This window comes from Hemiscyllium ocellatum, assembly GCF_020745735.1.
Source record: "Hemiscyllium ocellatum isolate sHemOce1 chromosome 27 unlocalized genomic scaffold, sHemOce1.pat.X.cur. SUPER_27_unloc_9, whole genome shotgun sequence".
In the NCBI taxonomy this organism is placed as follows: Eukaryota; Metazoa; Chordata; class Chondrichthyes; order Orectolobiformes; family Hemiscylliidae; genus Hemiscyllium; species Hemiscyllium ocellatum.
In genome coordinates, this window is record NW_026867518.1 from 777,592 (window position 1) to 796,779 (window position 19,188).

The window sequence follows — 19,188 nt, forward strand, 5'->3', positions numbered from 1 at the left end:
GTGTGTTCGCTGCTCTTCCCTGGCTTTGAAGCCATCAGCTTTTAATGGGGTCAGGAAAACGTCCCCCAAACAGAAATCCTTTCCCCGAAGGGGTTTCTGGATTGAATTAATGTCTGACATGCGGGCCTGCGGAGCCGAGACAAAAAGAGAAACTCGGCAGTTTCGACAGTACCTGTCGGAGAAAAAGGAGTTCTGAAATGTGGTCTCTGATTCTCATTCCACCCATGTTGCCTGACCTCCTGCAGTTTCGTGTTTTGTTTTAACTGAAAGTTCATTTCATCTTTTGCAATGAAACACCTAGACTCGCCGTGTGCAGATATTTAACCCATTCGAATCACTGTGAAGTGAATGGATTCAAACAAACTCTGCGATGATTCACTCTTTCTCAGCTCAACAGGCAGACAGACCTGGGAAGTGAAGCTGTCAGTGTGGTTCTGTATTCGTGGGCCGAGTGGTTAATGCGATGGACTTGAAATCCATTGCGGTTTCCCCACGCAGGTGTGACCCCTGCCAACTACAAAATGAGAAATGTCGTCGAAAAGAAAGGGAGCTTGCTCCCCGGCTTCTTCTTTAAGATTCAAATCAGTGGAGGGTGAAAAATATTTCACTCACATTGGGACTGGTGGGAATCTGCAACCCACTGCCTGTTCGGGTGGATCAAACAGATATCCGCAGAGCTTCTTTTGAGGCTATGAGCCAAGTGTTTGGAAATGAGACTAGAACAGTGAGGGGTTGGAAATCGTGATCGAAATGAAGCAGGCACCTGAGGACAAGGGTGTTTCCTTTGCCAGTGAAAGGTACTCGTTCACAATGTTGGGACTGTGGAAGGGAATCAGTGACGGTGATTATCTTTGGTTGTTGACCTTGTGAATGTTCCCATTGCTGCGCATGTCCGTGTTAACGTCAGAACTCTGCAGCATGGTGGCGTTAGATATGCACAGGGCCAGGGGCGCAATGAATGACGCATCTGTCTCCAACTACCTGTTTGAAACGCAGCTCACAGCTTCTTCACACACCCCAATTAATCTTTCTCATTGTCCTGAAGCCGGTATACTGTTTGAATTCCCGATCTGCGGGAATGAGAATCTTCTCACTGTCTCGCATCAATAATTATCTCTGAGAACATCGTTGTCAAGTCACAGCGTTGTCAGATGAGAGGAAGGTGAAATAGCCCCACACGCTGCTCACCAGCACATTTTACTTTCTCCAACCCTCCGCCCCAACTTTCATCACAATTTTCTGTGAACAGTTCTACATTAGCTTTGCTGAATGAACCCCAAATTTCTTGAAGTGGCTCCTTATTTTCGGCCCTGGTTATTCATCTCTCTACGCATGGAAATGGATCCTTCCCACCCGCTCTGTCCCTCATCAATGTGTGTAGTTCAATTCGATCTCCCATCAGCCTCCTCTGTCCTGATCAAATCCAGGGGAACAGGATACGTTGGGGCTATGGCGCGGACAGGACAAGCCCAGTATTTACCTTTCCTGTTAGAGCAATTCCATGAGAAATTTTAGATCATGACTTTGGGCGTGTAGTTGTGGCCGAATACTTAAGGTGCTGGCGTGGAGATCCTTTGGGGCTCCCCCGCCCAGGGTGGTAACCTGCTGGCTATGCTTTCTTCGCTGGCGATTTTAAATGACTTCCTGTTGGTTGCATTATCGCTCAAACTTCACAAAACCCGTCTCAATAAAGTCCCGTTTTCTCATGTCTGGGAATTGATTTCCATGCAGGAAACTCGAGATCGGAACAAACAACGTACCAGACTCAAAACGTCAGCTCTGTTTACCTTTCCACAGATGATGCACGACCTGTTGGCTTTCTGCAGTATTCTCTGTGTTTATTGGGCACAAGTGCTGCTTTTCATTCAAGAACTTCAATTCCTGTTCTCTGGTAACTTACTCTGGTCAGTGGCAATTGGTTCTTCTGATCATTAATCTGCCCATTCCCACCGCTTCTTCTCCCATCATTACCAACAGCCCCAGGAAATCTCCAGTTAACCTTCTTTGCTCCAAAGCGAACATTCCCAACCTTGGGAATGTCTCCCCACAATGGAAATTCCTCATCCCTGAAAATGAAGCATGGCGGACACTTGGGAAGAGATTTTGGCAAAATATTGTCAGTTAGGAAATGGAAAAATGTTCATGAAGCAAAACAGAAATCCCAGTTTCCAGCTTTGTGAACCCTTAGAAACTCTTTGGGAAGCGGATTTAGATGAGAATGAAAGGTGAACCGTCAGACTGAGCAGAGACAGTCCAGACACCGTCCCCTTGTTGAAGAGGCTGGGAGATTGACTCTGATGTTCTCGGGACATGAACTGATCTGAGAGATTGAAAGAATTGTCGTTCGTGCACATCAGGAATTCAAACCCCTTCTCGCCTTCGAGCCAATGAGGGAACTCGGGAACAGGCAAAACACTGAAAGGCTCGAAGGGCGACGGTCCCGGAGGAAGAAAATTAGTTCCTCGTGACATGGATATGTCTGCAGAGGGTGGGATCAGACTGTCCCCGGTGTCTCCACAATGAATGTCCCAGGCATTATTAAGGAAAAGTAAAAGTGATAGATGACAATTGTAATTCTAGGCGGGGCAGGCTGAATTATGAATTCACTAATAGCCTCCCCTAAGCGATGGCGCAGTTCCTGCCATTGCCTGTCTCTGTGGCGGAATTGGTCAGCGCGTTGGGCTATTAACCGCAAGGTTGTTGGTTCGAACCCACCCAGGGACGTTTAGTTCTTTGCTCTTTCTTGGCTTCGCGGCTGTGTGCACTTTAATGCGATAAGGAAAATGTTATCCACTCGGGAACCTTCTCCACAAAGGGGTTTTGGATTTGTATTATTGTCGAACGTAAGGGACTGCGGATGCTGTGAACCCGAGCCTAAAAAGAGAAACTCGGCAGGTTTGACAACTCCTGTCGGAGAAAACGGAATTCTGAAATGCTGTGTCTGATTCTCTTTCCATAGATGTTGCCTGACCTTCTCCGTTCCTCCTGAAATTTCTAGATTTGTTTTTAACTGAAAGTTCATTTCATCTTTTGCGATGAAACACCTAGACTCGCAGTGTGCAGATATTTAACCCTTTCGAATCACTAAAGTGAATGGATTCAAACAAACTCTGCGATGATTCACTCTTTCTCAGCTCCGCAGGCAGACAGACCTGGGAAGTGAAGCTGTCAGTGTGGTTCTGTATTCGTGGGCTGAGTGGTTTATGCGATGGACTTGAAACCCATTGCGGTTTCCCCACGCAGGTGTGACCCTGAGGACAAGGGTGTTTCCTTTGCCAGTGAAAGATACTGCTTCACAAAGTTGGGACTGTGGAAGGAAAGCAGTAACGGTGATTATCTTTGGTTGTTGACCTTGTAACTGCTCCCATTGCTGCGCATGTCCGTGTTAGCGTCAGAACTCTGCAGCATGGTGGCGTTAGATACGCACTGGGCCAGGGGCGCAATGAATGACGCATCTGTCTCCACCTGTTTGAAATGCAGCTCACAGATTCTTCACACACCCCAATTAATCTTTCTCATTGTCCTGAAGCCGGCATACGGTTTGAATTCCCGATCTGCGGGAATGAGAATCTTTTCACTGTCTCGCGTCAATAAATGTCCCTCAGAACATCGGAGTCAAGTCACAGCGGAAGCTGAAATAGCCTCACACGCTGCTCAAGGGCACATTTTACTTTCCCCAACCCACCGCCCCAACCACTGCGGCTCCTGGGAGTGGAAAGGAAACAATAACCAAAACCCAGTCTTAGTTTTGTGAATCTTCAGAAAATAAGCAAACCTTCATCCCTTCGGATTTTCTATCCTGGGCTGACAGGGATGGGTTTTGTCACTCTTCTGTCGGATATTGCAAGTGGATGTTTTGCAGAAAAGCACCACAATGCAATCTGTTTAATCAGAATCTGGATGTTTTCGGTCTTTGAATGTAAGTGTTGTGCTCCAGAACTTTGTTGTTCACAGTTTATAATACTTTTCTTCCCAGTCCCCTGTATCGCTTGTCGAAAATGCTTGTAATACTTTCATGGTTGTGAACCGGAAGGTTGGTGGTTCGAACCCACCCAGGAGGGCTTTATTTGCTGCTCTTCCTCGGCTTTGACAATGTGTGCTTTTAATGGGGTCAGGAAAATGTTCCCCAAACATCTACAGAACATCTACATTCTGCCTGCAAAAAAGACCCTGAGCTTCCAGTTGCCTGCCAATTCCACACCCCACCCTGTTCCCTGACCAACATCTCTGTCTCAGGTTTGCTGTATTGTCCCAGCGAAGCCCAGCACCAGCAGAACGAAGCGCACCGGATATTACACTTGTGGACCATACATCCCTCCGGTCCCAATATCGAATTCAATAATTCTAGGGCCTGAAATCCATAGTATCCTCATCTCTACCACACACACCAAGCCTTGTTATCACATAGTCTGTCATTACACACTACCTATTCTTAGCCACGAACAGTCTCTATTAACAGTTATTCACCCTCCCACGCAGATCGTTATCAACTCCCTTTCCTGTCCAACAGTTCTTCCCTCTCTTTGGGGTCTGTCCTGATCTATCATTTACTGCATCCGCCTTCCTCCCACAATATCTCCTGCATATAAACCAACGTTTTCCCAATCACCATCAGTTCTATCGAAGGGTCACCGGCAACTACTGTTTGTTTTTTGTTTCTGATATACAGCATCCGCAGTTCTTTCAGATTTTTATTGAGGTAGAGTTGGAAATTGTTTCGAGAAATAGAAGGAGAAGTGGAGAGACAGAACAGACATAAACTGTTGATCTCCGTTGTTACTCATAACGTGAAATCATTGTAGTGCGGTCACTTCCCTTAAGCATGAATACAGGCCCCCAAACACTCCATGAGCTTGTGGCGCAACGGTAGCGCGTCTGACTCCAGATTAAAGGGTTGCGTGTTCAAATCACGTCAGGTTCACTGAGGTCGATTCCTCATATTTCCAATCGCGAAAGAATTGAGTTCGCTCTGGATGTCTGTTAAGCCCAGGCTTCTTTCCGGAATCACACGTGAAGCTTTGCTGCCAGTTTGATTTGTGAGCACTGTGTCAGGGAGGTGGTGTGCCCAGTGTTTGGGTAAATGCTCAGCTTCCCCCAGTGCATTGCTGGATTTAAACACAGCCGTCTATCTCTGGGCAGCCGCTTCTTTCAGTTGGTGACAGTGCGGTGTGAATGACATAATACCGATAAGTTTATTACATAATCCAGAGACAATCTATCAGGAGAGTGACAGCGAGTTCAGATAGAAATGTTTCTCACCAACAACAAATTATTTCCTCTCACTGGACACAGTTAAAATTATCGAGGAGAAAGTGAGGTCTGCAGATGCTGGAAATCAGAGCTGAAAATGTGTTGCTGGAAAAACGCAGCAGGTCAGGCAGCATCCAAGGAACAGGAAATTCGACGTTTCGGGCATAAGCCCTTCATCAGGAATTCGGGTCTACGGGCTATCCGTTCTTCTTAAATGCGCTGTACAGTTGTTTATTGATCTTCGCCGTTGCTGGGCGCTGCAGTGTGAAGTAGCTCGTTGAAATAGCATCCTGATGCAGATTTGTTTACATGTGTTGGGATGATTGCTTCTGCAGCTTAAGTACTTGGTTCGCGTTGTTTCCTGGAGACGCTGTTTTGAATTTACCATTGACCGTTCGCTCTACTGTGACATCTAGAACAACAGCACTTTGTTGTTGTTCTCCTCTTTCGTGAATTTTATGCCAGTAAGGAGATTGTTGATGGTGTTGTAGGTTTCCTCTAAGTTGTTCCATTTTCTCTGCATTATTGCTTCTGTTAGGAATCCTGATATTGGTGGTTTCATGGGTGCTCCGTTGATTTGTTTGTTAGTCTTGTTACTGAATAGGAAGTGGGAGGTAAGGCACAGTACCACGTTCTTGACAGTGTTATCTTTGCTGATGAAGTTGGTGCTGTTTGGTGTTTGTGTCTTTGGTTCTTCAAGTAGTGTCTTCAGTTTTCTTTGGTCACGTTGATGTTAATGGATGTGAACAGGGCTGTATGTCAAAGGACAGTATTATTCCATCCTCTTTTATCTTGTTGTCTTTGGTGTTCAAGAATTCTTGGATGGAGTAACTGGAGTGGCGTGAGTCTTCGACTTGGTGTTTTCGTCTTCAGTGGAGGTCTTTGACTAGTCTGTATATTGGTGTTCCAAGTGGTGAGACTGTGGCCTGAGGGGGGCTCCTGGTTTGAAGAGGAGGAGAACAGCAACAAAGTTCCATTCCTAGATGTCACAGTAGAGCGAACTGTCAATGGGGAACTTCAAACTAGCATCAACAGAAAAACAACACATGCAAACCAAATACCTAACCGCAGAAGCAATCATCCCAACACCCACAAACGAGTGAACAATCCTCACTCTCTCCGCGGAGCAGGGAAGGGCTGTTTGGCACTGTCTGTTTGTAGACGCGGTTACGTTTGTTTCACGGTTTAAATTTAAATTTTTTTTTCAAAAAAAGCGCGGAGCGGACCCGGAAGCTGGTGTAGCGCAAACTTACCTGGATAGGTTTTTTTTTCTATAAAGGAGAGGAGAGTCCCGGAGATGTGACTTCACTCTCCAGTCTCCCCAATGTTACAGAGATCGCATCGGGAGCAATGGATACAAAACAATTACATTGATGGATGTACCGGTGAAAGTCTTCTTACTACCGCAGCCTGGGTTCGATTCCCGGGCAGCGAGACAATTTTCAGGAGAGCTACAAAAGCCGGTCTCTGTCTCCCTGGTGGTCTAGTGGTTCGGATTCGGCGCTCTCACCGCCGCGGCCCGGGTTTGATTCCCGGTCAGCGAAGTAATTTTCAGCGGGTCTACCGGCTGTCCATTCTTCTTAAATGCACTGGACAGTTATTTATTGATCTTCGTCGTTCCTGGGTGCTGCAGTGTGAAGTAGCTCGTTGAAATAGCATCCTGATGCAGATTTGTTTGCATGCGTTGGGCTGATTGCTTCTGCAGCTACAAACGAGTGAGCAATCCTCACTCTCTCCGCGGAGCAGGTAAGGGCTGTTTGGCAGTGTCTGGTTGTAGAAGCGGTTACGTTTGTTTCACGGTTTAAATTTAAATTTTTTTCAAAAAAATGCGCGGAGCGGACCCGGAAGCTGGTGTAGCGCAAACTTACCTGTGTAGGTTTTTATTCCTATAAAGGCGCGCAGGAGAGGAACCGGAGGCACAAAAAAGGGTAGTGCCTCCCACCCGCCCTCCTCCTCTAACCTTATAATAAGACCCGTAGTGGTGAGCAGGTCAGTGCTGCATTTTGCTTGTTCTATTCTTTAGACCTAATTTTTTTTTTAAAGGTTACTTTTAGAGGGATGGCAGTGTAGGCAGTGCAATGTTCCTCTTGTAACATGTTTGAGGTGAGGGATGCCATGGTCGTCCCTGCTGATTACACTTGCAGGAAATGTACCCATCTCCAGCTCCTCCAAGACCGCGTTTGGGAACTGGAGCTGGCGTTGGATGAATTTAGAATCATTCGGGAGGCAGAGGGGGTCATAGATCGGAGCTTTAAGGAAGTACTACCTCCAAAGATTGCAGACAGATGGGTGACAGTGAGAGGGACTTGGAGGAAGCAGCCAGTGCAGGGACCCCCTGCGGTCGTTCCCCTCAAGAACAAGTTTACTTTTTTGGATACTTGTGGGGGGAACGACTTACCGGGTTAAGCAATGGGGTTCAGGCCTCTGGCACGGAGCCTGTTCCTGTTATTCAGAAGGGAAGGGTGGAGAAGAGCAGAGCATTAGTTATTGGGGACTCTCTTGTTTGGGGCACAGATACGCGGTTTTGAGGGGGCGAGGGAGACTCACGATTACTCCAGTTACTCCATCCAAGAATTCTTGAACACCAAAGACACCAAGATAGAAGAGGATGGAATGAAGCTGTCCTTTGACATACAGCCCTGTTCACATCCATTAACATCAACGTGACCAAAGAAAACTGAAGACACTACTTGAAGAACCAAAGACACAAACACCAAACAGCACCAACGTCATCAGCAAAGATAACACTGTCAAGCTCGTGGAGCTGTGCCTTACCTCCCACTTCCTATTCAGTAACAAGACTAACAAACAAATCAACGGAGCACCCATGAAACCACCAATATCAGGATTCCTAACAGAAGCAACAATGCAGAGACTCGAACAAACAGCCCTTCCAAAGATCCAACCCAAATTTCGGGTCGGCTACAGTGATGACACTTTTGTCATCACAAAGTGAAACAACTTAGAGGAAACCTACAACACCATCACCAATATCCTTACTGGCATAAAATTCACGAAAGAGGAGAACAACAACAAAGTGCCATTTCTAGATGCCACAGTAGAGCAAACAGTCAATGGTCAATTCAAAACAGCGTCTACAGGAAAAGAACACACGGCGAACCAAGTACTTAAGCTGCAGAAGCAATCATCCCAACACATACAAATAAATCTGCATCAGGATGCTATTTCAACGAGCTACTGCACACTGCAGCACCCAGGAACGATGAAGACCAATAAAAAAAACTGAACAGCGCATTTAAAAAGAATGGGTAGCTAGCAGACCCTCTAAAAGTTGCTTCTCGGACCCGGAATCGAACAGAGGCTGCGGCGGTGAGAGCGCCGAATCCTAACCACTAGACCACCGGGGAGACATAGATGCGTTTTTGTAGCTGTGCTGAAAATTGCCTCGCTGCCCGGGAATCGAACCCGGGCTGCGGCAGTAAGAAGACTTTATCTGATCTCTGTGACATTGGAGAGTCAGGTCACATCTCCAGGACTCGCCTGCGCGCCTTTATTGGAAAAAGGCGCGGAGCGGACCCGGAAGCTGGTGTAGCGCAAGCTTACCTGGGTAGGTGTTTTTTCCCTATAAAGGCGCGCAGGAGAGTCCTAGAGATGTGACTTGACTCTCCAGTCTCCCCAGTGTTATAGAGATCGCATCGGGAGCAATGGACACAAAAACGTACATTGATGGATACAAGAAAAATTAAATTTAAACTGTAAAACACACGTAATCGAGTCTACAAACAGACACTGCCAAGCAGCCCTGACCTGCTCCACCGAGAGAGTGAGGATTGTTCACTTGTTTGTAGCTGCAAAGCCATCATCCCAACACATGCAAACAAATCTGCATCAGGATGCTAGTTCAACGAGCTACTTCACACTGCAGCACCCAGGAATGACGAAGATCAATAAAAACTGTCCAGCGCATTTAAGTAGAATGGACAGCCCGTAGACCCGCTGTAAATTACTGCCCTGACCGGGAATCGAACCCGGGACGCGGGGACGAGATCGCCGAATGCTAATCACTAGAACACCAGGGAGTCATAGACCGGTTTTTGTAGCTCTGCCGAAAATTGCCTCGCTGTCTGGGAATTGAACCCAGACTGCGGTAGTAAGAAGACTTTCACTGGTACATCCATCAACGTAATGTTTTTGGTATCCATTGCTCCCGATGCGATCTCTGTAACATTGGGGAGACTGGAGAGTGAAGTCACATCTCCGGGACTCTCCTGCGCTCCTTTATAGGAAAAAAAACCTACCCAGGTAAGTTTGCGCTACACCAGCTTCCGGGTCCACTCCGCGCTTTTTTTTAAAAAAAAATAAATTTAAACCGTGAAACAAACGTAACCTCGTCTACAAACAGACAGTGCCAAACTGCCCTTACCTGCTCCACGGAGAGAGTGAGGATTGTTCACTCGTGTGTGGATGTTGGGATGATTGCTTCTGCGGTTAAGTATTTGGTTTGCGCGTGTTGTCTTTGGTGTTCAAGAATTCTTGGATGGAGTAACTGGAGTGGCGTGAATCTTCGACTTGGTGTTTTCGTCTTCAGTGGAGGTCTTTGACTAGTGTGTATATTGGTATTCCAAGTGGTGAGACTGTGGCCTGAGGGGTGCTCCTGGTTTGAAGAGGAGGAGAACAGCAACAAAGTCCCATTCTTAGATGTCACAGTAGAGCGAACAGTCCATGGGGAACTTCAAACTGGTGTCGACAGAAAAAAAAACAACAAAAAATTTAAATTTATTTTCAAAAATAGCACAGAGCGGACCCGGAAGCTGGTGTAGCGCAAACTTACCTGGGTAGGTTTTTTTTGCTATAAAGGTGCGCAGGGTGGGTATCGGGTCCTTCGTTCTGGTGAGTTGTTGTCTGCGAGTGGCTGTTGGTTTGTGTGCTGTTATGAGTCCTAGTGGTCGCAGTAGTCTGGCTGTCAGTTCTGAAATGCTCCTTATGTATGGTAGTATGGCTAGTCCTTTGGGTTGCGGCATGTCCTCGTTCTGTTGTCTTTCCCTTCGGCATCTGTTGATGAAATTGCATGGGTATCCGTTTTTGGCGAATACATTGTATAGGTGTTCTTCCTCTTTTTGCAGTTCTGGTGTGTTGTGGCACTTTTGAATAGTGTCTTGATGCAACTTCGTTTGTGTGTGTTGGGGTGGTTTCTTTCATAGTTCGGGACTTGGTCTGTGTGTGTGGCTTTCCTGTATACCTTTGTGGTGAATTCTCCGTTCGGTGTTCTCTGTACCATCACGTCTAGGAATGGGAGTTGGTTATCCTTTTCTTCCTCTCTCGTGAATCGGATTCCTGTGAGTGTGGCGTTGATGATCTGGTGTGTGTTCTCTATTTCTGTGTGTTTAATGATTACAAAGGTGTCATCCAACATATCTGACCCAGAGTTTGGGTTGAATTTGCGGTAAGACTGTTTGTTCTAACGTTTGCATTACTGCTTCTGCTATGAGTCCAGAGATCGGTGGGCCCATGGGTATTCTGTTGATTTGTTCGTATATCTGGTTGTTGAATGTGAAATGTGTTGTGAGGCACAGGTCCAGTAGTTTAAGTATGCCGTCTTTGTTGATAGGTTCAGCGTCCTGTTGTCTGTTCTGTATGTCCAGCAGATTGGCTATTGTTTCTCTGGCTAGGGTTTCGTCGATAGAGGTGAACAGTGCTGTTACATTGAAGGAGACCATGGTTTCTTCCTTGTCTATGTGTATATTTCTGATGATGTCCAAGAATTCCTGTATTGATTGTATAGAGTGTCTGGATCCGCTGATCAGGTGTTTCAGTTTCTGCTGTAGTTCTTTAGCCAGTTTGTGTGATGGTGTCCCTGTTAGTGATACGATGGGTCTGAGTGGGATGTCTGGTTTGTGCACTTTAGGTAATCCATGGAATCTTGGGGTGTTGTTGCTTTCAGGTTTCATTCTTTGCAGTCCGACCTGGTTATCTGTCCATTTTTTGTAGATTCCTCAGTGTGTTGTTTATCCTATTGGTGAGCTGTGGGGTGGGGTCAAACTCCCTCTTTTGGTAGGTGATGGTATCTGCAAGTAGTTGTTGCGCTTTTTGGATGTACTCTGCTTTGTCCAAGATGACCGTCATTCTGCCTTTGTCTGCTGGTAGTATCTTAGTGTTTCTTAGTTTCTTATCGTTTCTTAGTGTTTTTAGTGCTTCTCTCTCCTGGGTTTTGAGGTTATTTGTTTGTCTTTTCCTTGTTATCAGAGGTGTGATACTTTGTCTCACTGTTTGTTGTGTCTCTTCTGTCAGTCCATTGTTCCTGAGTGTGCATTCTAGTGCTGCTAGGACGTCTGCTGTCTTGGCGTCCCTGTGGTTGTAGTTGAGTCCCTTGGCCAGTATTATTCTTTCCATGTCTGTGAGCTGTCTGTGGGAGAGGTTTTTAACCCAGGTGTGTGTTGTGGTGTCCTCTTCGTTGTGTGTTAGTTTGGCCATTTTTTCTTTTAGTGCCGTTTTTTTGCAGTGTGTGGTCCTGTTCTGTCCTATGGTGACGGCCTGTTCTATGGTCCGGGTCCATTCCTGATTGGTGGTTTTTGAAATTAACGATTTTTGGCGCGCAATTTCTTGTCGGTATTTTTGAAGTCTGTTGTGAGCGTCTGTAATCATTACTTGGATCATCCTGAGTCCGTTCTGTCTGGCTGTGTCCCTGGCTTGTGGATTGTTGACTGGTGGGACCTCTATAAACAGGGTGGTCTACACCTGAACCTGAGGGGCACCAGTATCCTTGGGGGGAGGTTTGCTAGTGCTCTTTGGGGGGGTGTTAAACTCTGCAGGGGCATGGGAACCTAGACTGTCGCTTTAGGGTGCAGGACCTTGAGTATAGGGAGGTTAGGAACATGGCATCAATCTCGAAGGAGGGTGCCTGCAAACAGGAAGGTGACTTGAAGTGTGTATACTTCAATGCGAGAAGTATATGAAATAAGGTAGGTGAACTTGCAGCGTGGGTTGGTACCTGGGATTTCGATGTTGTGGCTATTTTGGAGACATGGGTAGAACAGGGACAGAATTGGCTGTTGCAGGTTCCAGTGTTTAAATGCTTTAGTAGGGTCAGAGGTGGGGGAAAAAGAGGGGGAGGAGTGGCATTGCTTGTCAAGGATAGTATTACAGTGGTGGAAAGGACAATGGATGAAGACTCGCCATCTGAGGTAGTTTGGGCTGAGGTTAGAAATAGGAAATAGGAAAGGTGAGGTCACCCTGTTAGGGGTTTTCTACAGGCCTCCTAATAGTCCGAGCGACGGAGAAGAAAGGATTGCGAGAATGATTCAGGAGAAGAGTGGAAGTAATAGGGTGGTTGTGATGGGGGCTTTAACTTTCCAGATATTGACTGGGAAAGCTATGGCTCGAGTACGTTAGATGGGACGGTGTTTGTTCAATGTGTGCAGGAGGGTTTCCTGACACAATATGTTGACAGGCCAACAAGAGGTGAGGCCATACTGGATTTAGCTCTGGCTAACGACTCAGGCCAGGTGTTAGAATTGGAGGTAGGTGAGCACTTTGCAAACAGTGACCACAATTCGGTGACTTTTACTCTGGTGATGAAGAGGGATAAGTGTGCACTGTAGGGCAAGAGTTATAGCTGAGAGCAGGGAAATTATGATGCGGTGAGGCATGACTTAGGAAGCGCGGCTCAGAAAAGTAGGCTTCAAGGAAAGGGCACAATTGATATGTGGAGCTTGTTCAAGGAGCAACTATTGAGTGTCCTTGATAAGTATGTACCTGTCAGGCAGGGAGGAAAGCATCGTGTGAGGCAGCCGTGGTTTAATAATGAATTGGAATCCCTTGTTAAAGCGAAGAGGGCGGCCTATGTAAAGATGAGGCGTGAAGGTTCAATTGGGGTGATTGAGGGTTATAAGGTAGCCAGGGAGGATCTGAAGAGAGAGCTAAGAGCAGCAAAGAGGGGACATGAAAATTCTTTGGTTGGTAGGATTAGGGAAAACCCAAAGGCTTTCTATAGGTATGTCAGGAATAAAAGAATGACTGGGGTAGGAATAGGTCCAGTCAAGGATAGTAGTGGGAAGTTGCGCATGGAGTCTGAAGAGATTGAGAAGACACTGAATGAATACTTTTCGTCAGTATTCACTCAGAAACAGGACATTGTTGCCGATGTGAATATTGAGTCACAATTAATTAGAATGGATGGCTTTGAGGTATGTAGGGAAGAGGTGTGGAAATTCTGGAAAGGGTGAAAATTGAAAAGTCTCCTGGGCCTGATGGCATTTATCCTAGGATTCTCTGGGAAGCAAAGGAGGAGATTGCAGAGCCATTGCCCTTGATTCTTATGTCCTCGTTGTCTACAGGAATAGTGCCAGAAGACTGGAGGATAGCAAATGTGGTTCCCTTATTCAAGAAGGGTAGTAGAGACACTTGATGTTCTTCAGAAAAATTAACAAAGTAAGTGTACTGTTAATTGAACATAGCATAGGCACCAAATTCCTGTAAACTGCCAAATACCTTCTGATCACACGTTATCCAGGACACCAAAACTGAAAACTGTCATGCAGCCAGTCAGCCAGCCTTAAGAAGCACCTAAGTGAAGCTTTCCTCCATACACAATGACCTAGAACAAGATGCTGTCAAAGTTGTTGCAAATGGAGCTGAATCAAGGACATGAAAATGAAATAACAAGGCCGCTTGAGAAAAGAAAGCCATTTAAGTTGCTGATTGACTTCCTTCTATTCTATTAAATGAAAAAGATGACAAGAAATATAGAATGTTATTAGAAGATAAAGCATATTAACCATTAAACTTTTACAACAGTAAATCATATTAGATATACTCAAAATGAAGCAACACATATGTACTTTTTATATCAATGTGCTAATCCCTTAAATGCTGCTCAGTTCCATGAGAAACTACCCTTTTAATTGTGTACATGAGGAAAGAAGCTATCCATTTCTAGGGTGCAAATTGTATTCAAATGAATGTGTCAAATTAAAGAAAAAAGTGAAAATACATTTAAGTGGGACAGAGAGCATCTGAGCACCTTTGCAGAGTGTTGTCCCTCCCTGGATTCACTGCAGTTGCAATAAGTGAACAGTTTCCCCCATCTCTCCCTCCCAAGATGAAGAATGGAAAAGGGGAGACATTGCTTTGCTCCTCAGTGTTGTCTAGAGGAGGGAATTCAATTTTACACTGAAATTGAATGAAGATAGAGCTTCATTCCAGACTGCAACTTCCTTCCATTGTCCAACATGTGAGTATGGCACTTTCTGAGGAGGGGAGGCTTGTCAGGATAGATGCCAATAAAATGCTTCCTTGTCAGAGAATCTAGAACTCGATGACACAGATTATAAATAAGGGCTTTCCCATATCAGCAGAATGAGGAATCTATTCGCTCTTCTTTATTGCAATGCTCCCACACAAAGAGTAATAGAGACAGGCTCTTTGAATGTATTCAGGGCTGAATTGAACTGAAGTTTGAGTGACAGGGAATGAAATGTTATTGAGTACAGGTAGCAAATGAAGTTAGCACTACAGCGGGACATGCATGATCTTCTTAATTGGAAAGTAAGCCTGGTGAATGGCAGTGGCAAGAGATTTAACATGTTCCATGTGTGAGTCGTCCTTCAAACAGTTGTCGAAGCTGGACAGAGACATGGATTCCCACATCATAGAGAAACCATGGAAATGTGAGGACTGTGGGAAGGAATTCAAAATTCCATATTTGCTTGAACGCCATTGCCATGGTCACACCGGGGAGCGGCCTTTCGCCTGCTCTCTATGCAGCAAGGGCTTCATTCATTTATCCACCCTGGTGCTCCACCGGTAGAGTTTCACTGGGAAAAGACTTTTCATCTGCTTCGTGTGTGGGAAAGAGTTCATTTATTTATCACCCTGGTGACCCACCAGCCGGCTCACACCGGAGAGAGCCCGTTCGCCTGCTCTAAGTGCATGAACGGATTCACCCAGTCATCTGCCTTGCTGGTCCTCCAATAGATCATACTAGGGAAGCGACCATCCTCCTTCTCTGTCTGCATGAAGGTATTCATTAACTTGTCTGCCCTGTTTATGCACCTTCGAGTTCACACCAGGGAGAGACTGCTCTCCTGCTCCATGTGCAGGAAGGGGTTCATTCATTTATCCACCCTGGTGACTCACCAGCAGGTTCACACTGGGGAGAGATCAGTCACTTGGTCCGAGTGTGGGAAGGGATCCATTAACCCCTCTGATCTGCCGACAAATCGGCACATTCACACCAAGGAGAGGCTGTTCACTTGCTTCGTCTGTGGGAAAGGGTTTAGCCATTCATCCATCCTGCTGGCGCACAGGCGCATCCACACTGAGGATAGACCGTTCTCCTGGTCTGTGTATGGTAAGGGATTCACAGATTATTCCAGTTGCAGGGGCACCAGCGGGTTCACACTGGGGAAAGGCCTTTCGCCTGCTTCACGTGAGGAAAGGGATTTAGTCAGTCATCCCATCTGCTCAGACACCAATCCAGTCACACCAAGTAGAGCATGTTTGGATTCTTTGTGGGTGTGACTTGTATTAGTATTCAAGAGGAAGGGGAGTATTGCTGAGGCAGGACTGAATGCAGGTAGAGTAGGTGGTGGTGCATGGCTGCTAGCATGGAGCAGAGGATTCGGAAAGAGAATTGTTGCTGAAGGTTTCGAATTTGTAGGTGTACTGGCTTTCCTGATCAGGTTCAAACTGTGTTGGGCTGAATGTGGTCTGGAGTCCATGTGAGATCAGATAGTTCCATAGGCAGTTCTGAGGAATAGCTGATTTTGATGAAGGTCGTCTGCCCGAACGTCGATCCTGATGAAGGGCTTATGCCCAAAACATCGACTCTCCTGCTCCTGGGATGCTGCCTGACCTGCTGTCCTTTTCCAGCAACGCACTCTCGACTAATAGTACATAAGAGTGCTGACATTCACTGGCCAGGTGAGCACCTATTAAGACACACTTACTGAAGCAGTGGAGTCGGGAAATGTATAATTGTCATGTTTTACTCTGTGAAGAAATCTATCCCATGGAAAGATTGGCTCCAGTTTGTCCCTTCCCCAGGAGGCTATCAGAACGATAACATGGGAAACAGAGAATACTTTGACCGGTACTGAAGGTTGGCCAAATTGGAAAAATGAGAGTTTCTGATAATGTCTTACAATCCTGGTGACTTTTGGAGGTATTTTTGAAATTTTCAGGGTCTGTGTGACCCACTGATGTTCCTAGAGTCTGAGACACACCACAAATGGCAGGATGGAGACGGGAATGCAGACATGGTTTATATCCCCACCATAGAGTCATAGAACCTGACCGCATGGAAACAAACCTTTCCGTCCAACTCATCCATGCTGACCAGTTATCCCAAATTGTGAGGCCACTTCTGAAATATTGTGTTCAGTTCTGGCCTTCTTGCTATCAGAAGGATGTTAAAATTGAAAGGGTTCAGAAAAGATGCACAAGGATGTTGCCAGGCTTGGGGGGTTTGAGCTCTCAGGAGAGTCAAAGAATCTTAGAATCATGGAGATGTACATACGGAAACAGATCATTCATTCCAAATTGTCCATGCTGATTAGACGTCCAAACCTAAACTAGTTCAATTTGCCAGTACTTGGCCTATATCCCTCGAACCCTTCCTATTCATATACCCATCCAGATGCCATTTTGAATGTTGTCATTGTAGCAGCCTCCACCACTTCCTTTAATAGCGCATTCCATACATGTGCCACCCTCTGCGTGAAAAAGTTGCCCCTTAGGTCCCTTTTATATCTTTCATTTCTCACCGTAAAATTATGCCTGCTAGTTCTGGACTCCCCCACCCCAGGGAAAAAAACCATGCCTATATCCTCTATCCATGCCCCTCATGATTTTATAAATCTGTATAATGTCACCCCTCACCCTCTGACACTCCAGAGAAAGTAGCCCTATATTGGTCAGAGCATCGAGTATATGAATTGGGAGGTCTCTGTCCAATGGTCACTTACTGTTCCCTTCAATAATTCTATAATTGGAAGTATATGACATAGCTAAAGAACAAAAATACAACAGATAATTGTATTTGAATCTCGGAGACTAGCATAATGAATATAAAGCCATTTATGTGGCACAGTGGTTAGCACTGTTGCCTCATACCACCAGTGACCCGGGTTCAATTCCCACCTCAGGTGACTTTCTGTGTGGAGTTTGCACATTCTCCCTTTGTCCTTCCCTCCCACCATCCAAAAATGGTAATTGGCCATGTTAAATTGCCCGTGGTGTTAGGTAAAGGGGTAAATGTAAAGGAATGGGTCTGGGTGAGTGGCGCTTCGGCGGGTCAGTGTGGACTTGTTGGGCTGAAGGGCCTGTTTCCACGCTGTAAGTAATCTAATAACACTAGATCAATCTCTGTCCCTTCTCTAGTTCCAGTCCTGATAAATGCCTTGCGGATCTGAGAGACAAAGATAAGTTGAAACCCCTTCCATTTGATTCACTTCCTCTTTTTCCAGCTGCTATATTGAATAGTTTTACCCCTCCCCCTCTCATTCCCCGTCTCCAAGCCAGCATGAGGAATGGAAAGGGGAGTCATTGATTTGCTAGCAGATGTTGCCCAGAGGTAGGGAGTTTCCCTCTGAAAGTGGCCTCTTCCCGCGTTGTGACGTTCACGATGGAGGGCAGGGCGTCATGAAGGAGCCAATAGGAATCGCAGCGCCGACCGGTGATGTCGCTGTGTTACAAGTTCTTTTGGCCAACGGCCCGTATGTCGCACAAAGACATGAACCATACTTGGCGACTGACCAATTGCAAACCCTGGAGGACCCGAAAGGAGTCTGGTCCTCCTGCCAATCAGAGCTCACCTATTGTCTAAATGAGCTGCGGAAGCTGCCTCTACTTCTCCGAATGAAGATAGAGCTTCACCCGAGACTGCAACATCCTTCCTCTGTCCAACATCTGTGAGTATGGCACTTTCTTTCTACACCCTTCCCATCCTTTTCAATTTATTTTCTCATTCTGGGGTTAAAATGATATCCCGGCCTTACCTCAGCTCCGCAGAGAACATCTCTATTATGCTCATCCCAATATATAAGGGGTGTTAGACCCGTTCTGAAGCAGGTAAAACCTGGCCAGGTGGAACCATTTCTGCTCTTCAAGACTGTTTTGAGCGCACTGACTGGTGGGTGTTCCGGGAGACCCCAAATTTTAGCGATCCCATCAATTTAGAGGAGTACATGGTGTCGACGATTTCCTACGTTAGCAAGTGTATTGACGGTGTTATTGTGTCCAAGACCATCACTTCTTGCACCAATCAGAAGCCATGAATGACTGCAAAGGTGTGTGCAGTGCTGAGGACCTGTGATTCTACCTACAAAGCAGATGACAAGTTGGGCCTAACAGTGAGAGTGAGGATTGTTCACTTGTTTGTCGCTGCAGAAGCGATCATCCCAACACATGCAAACAAATCTGCATCAGGATGCCATTTCAACGAGCTACTTCACATTGCAATGCCCAGGAACGACGAAGATCAAGAAACAACTGTACAGCGCATTAAGACCCATTGAAAACTACATCCCTGACAGGGAATCGGACCCGAGTAAAAAATGAGGTCTGCAGATGCTGGAGATCACAGCTGCAAATGTGTTGCTGGTCAAAGCACAGCAGGCCAGGCAGCATCTCAGGAATAGAGAATTCGACGTTTCGAGCATAAGCCCTTCATCAGGAATAAGAGAGAGAGAGCCAAGCAGGCTAAGATAAAAGGTAGGGAGGAGGGACTAGGGGGAGGGGCGATGGAGGTGGGATAGGTGGAAGGAGGTCAAGGTGAGGGTGATAGGCCGGAGTGAGGTGGGGGGCGGAGAGGTCAGGAAGAGGATTGCAGGTTAGGAGGGCAGTGCTGAGTTGAGGGAACCGACTGAGACAAGGTGGGAGGAGGGGAAATGAGGAAACTGGAGAAATCTGAATTCATACCTTGTGGTTGGAGGGTTCCCAGGCGGAAGATGAGGCGCTCCTCCTCCAGCCGTCGTGTAG

At 46.2% G+C, this 19,188-nt stretch overlaps 1 non-coding gene across 1 annotated transcript; it reads left to right on the forward strand.

Moving 5' to 3' along the window:
• The first annotated feature begins 2,650 nt into the window (after positions 1–2,650).
• On the forward strand, positions 2,651–2,724 carry trnan-auu (transfer RNA asparagine (anticodon AUU)). Its single transcript has one exon. It is a non-coding gene; the product is annotated as a tRNA-Asn (tRNA).
• Positions 2,725–19,188: the final 16,464 nt, after the last annotated feature.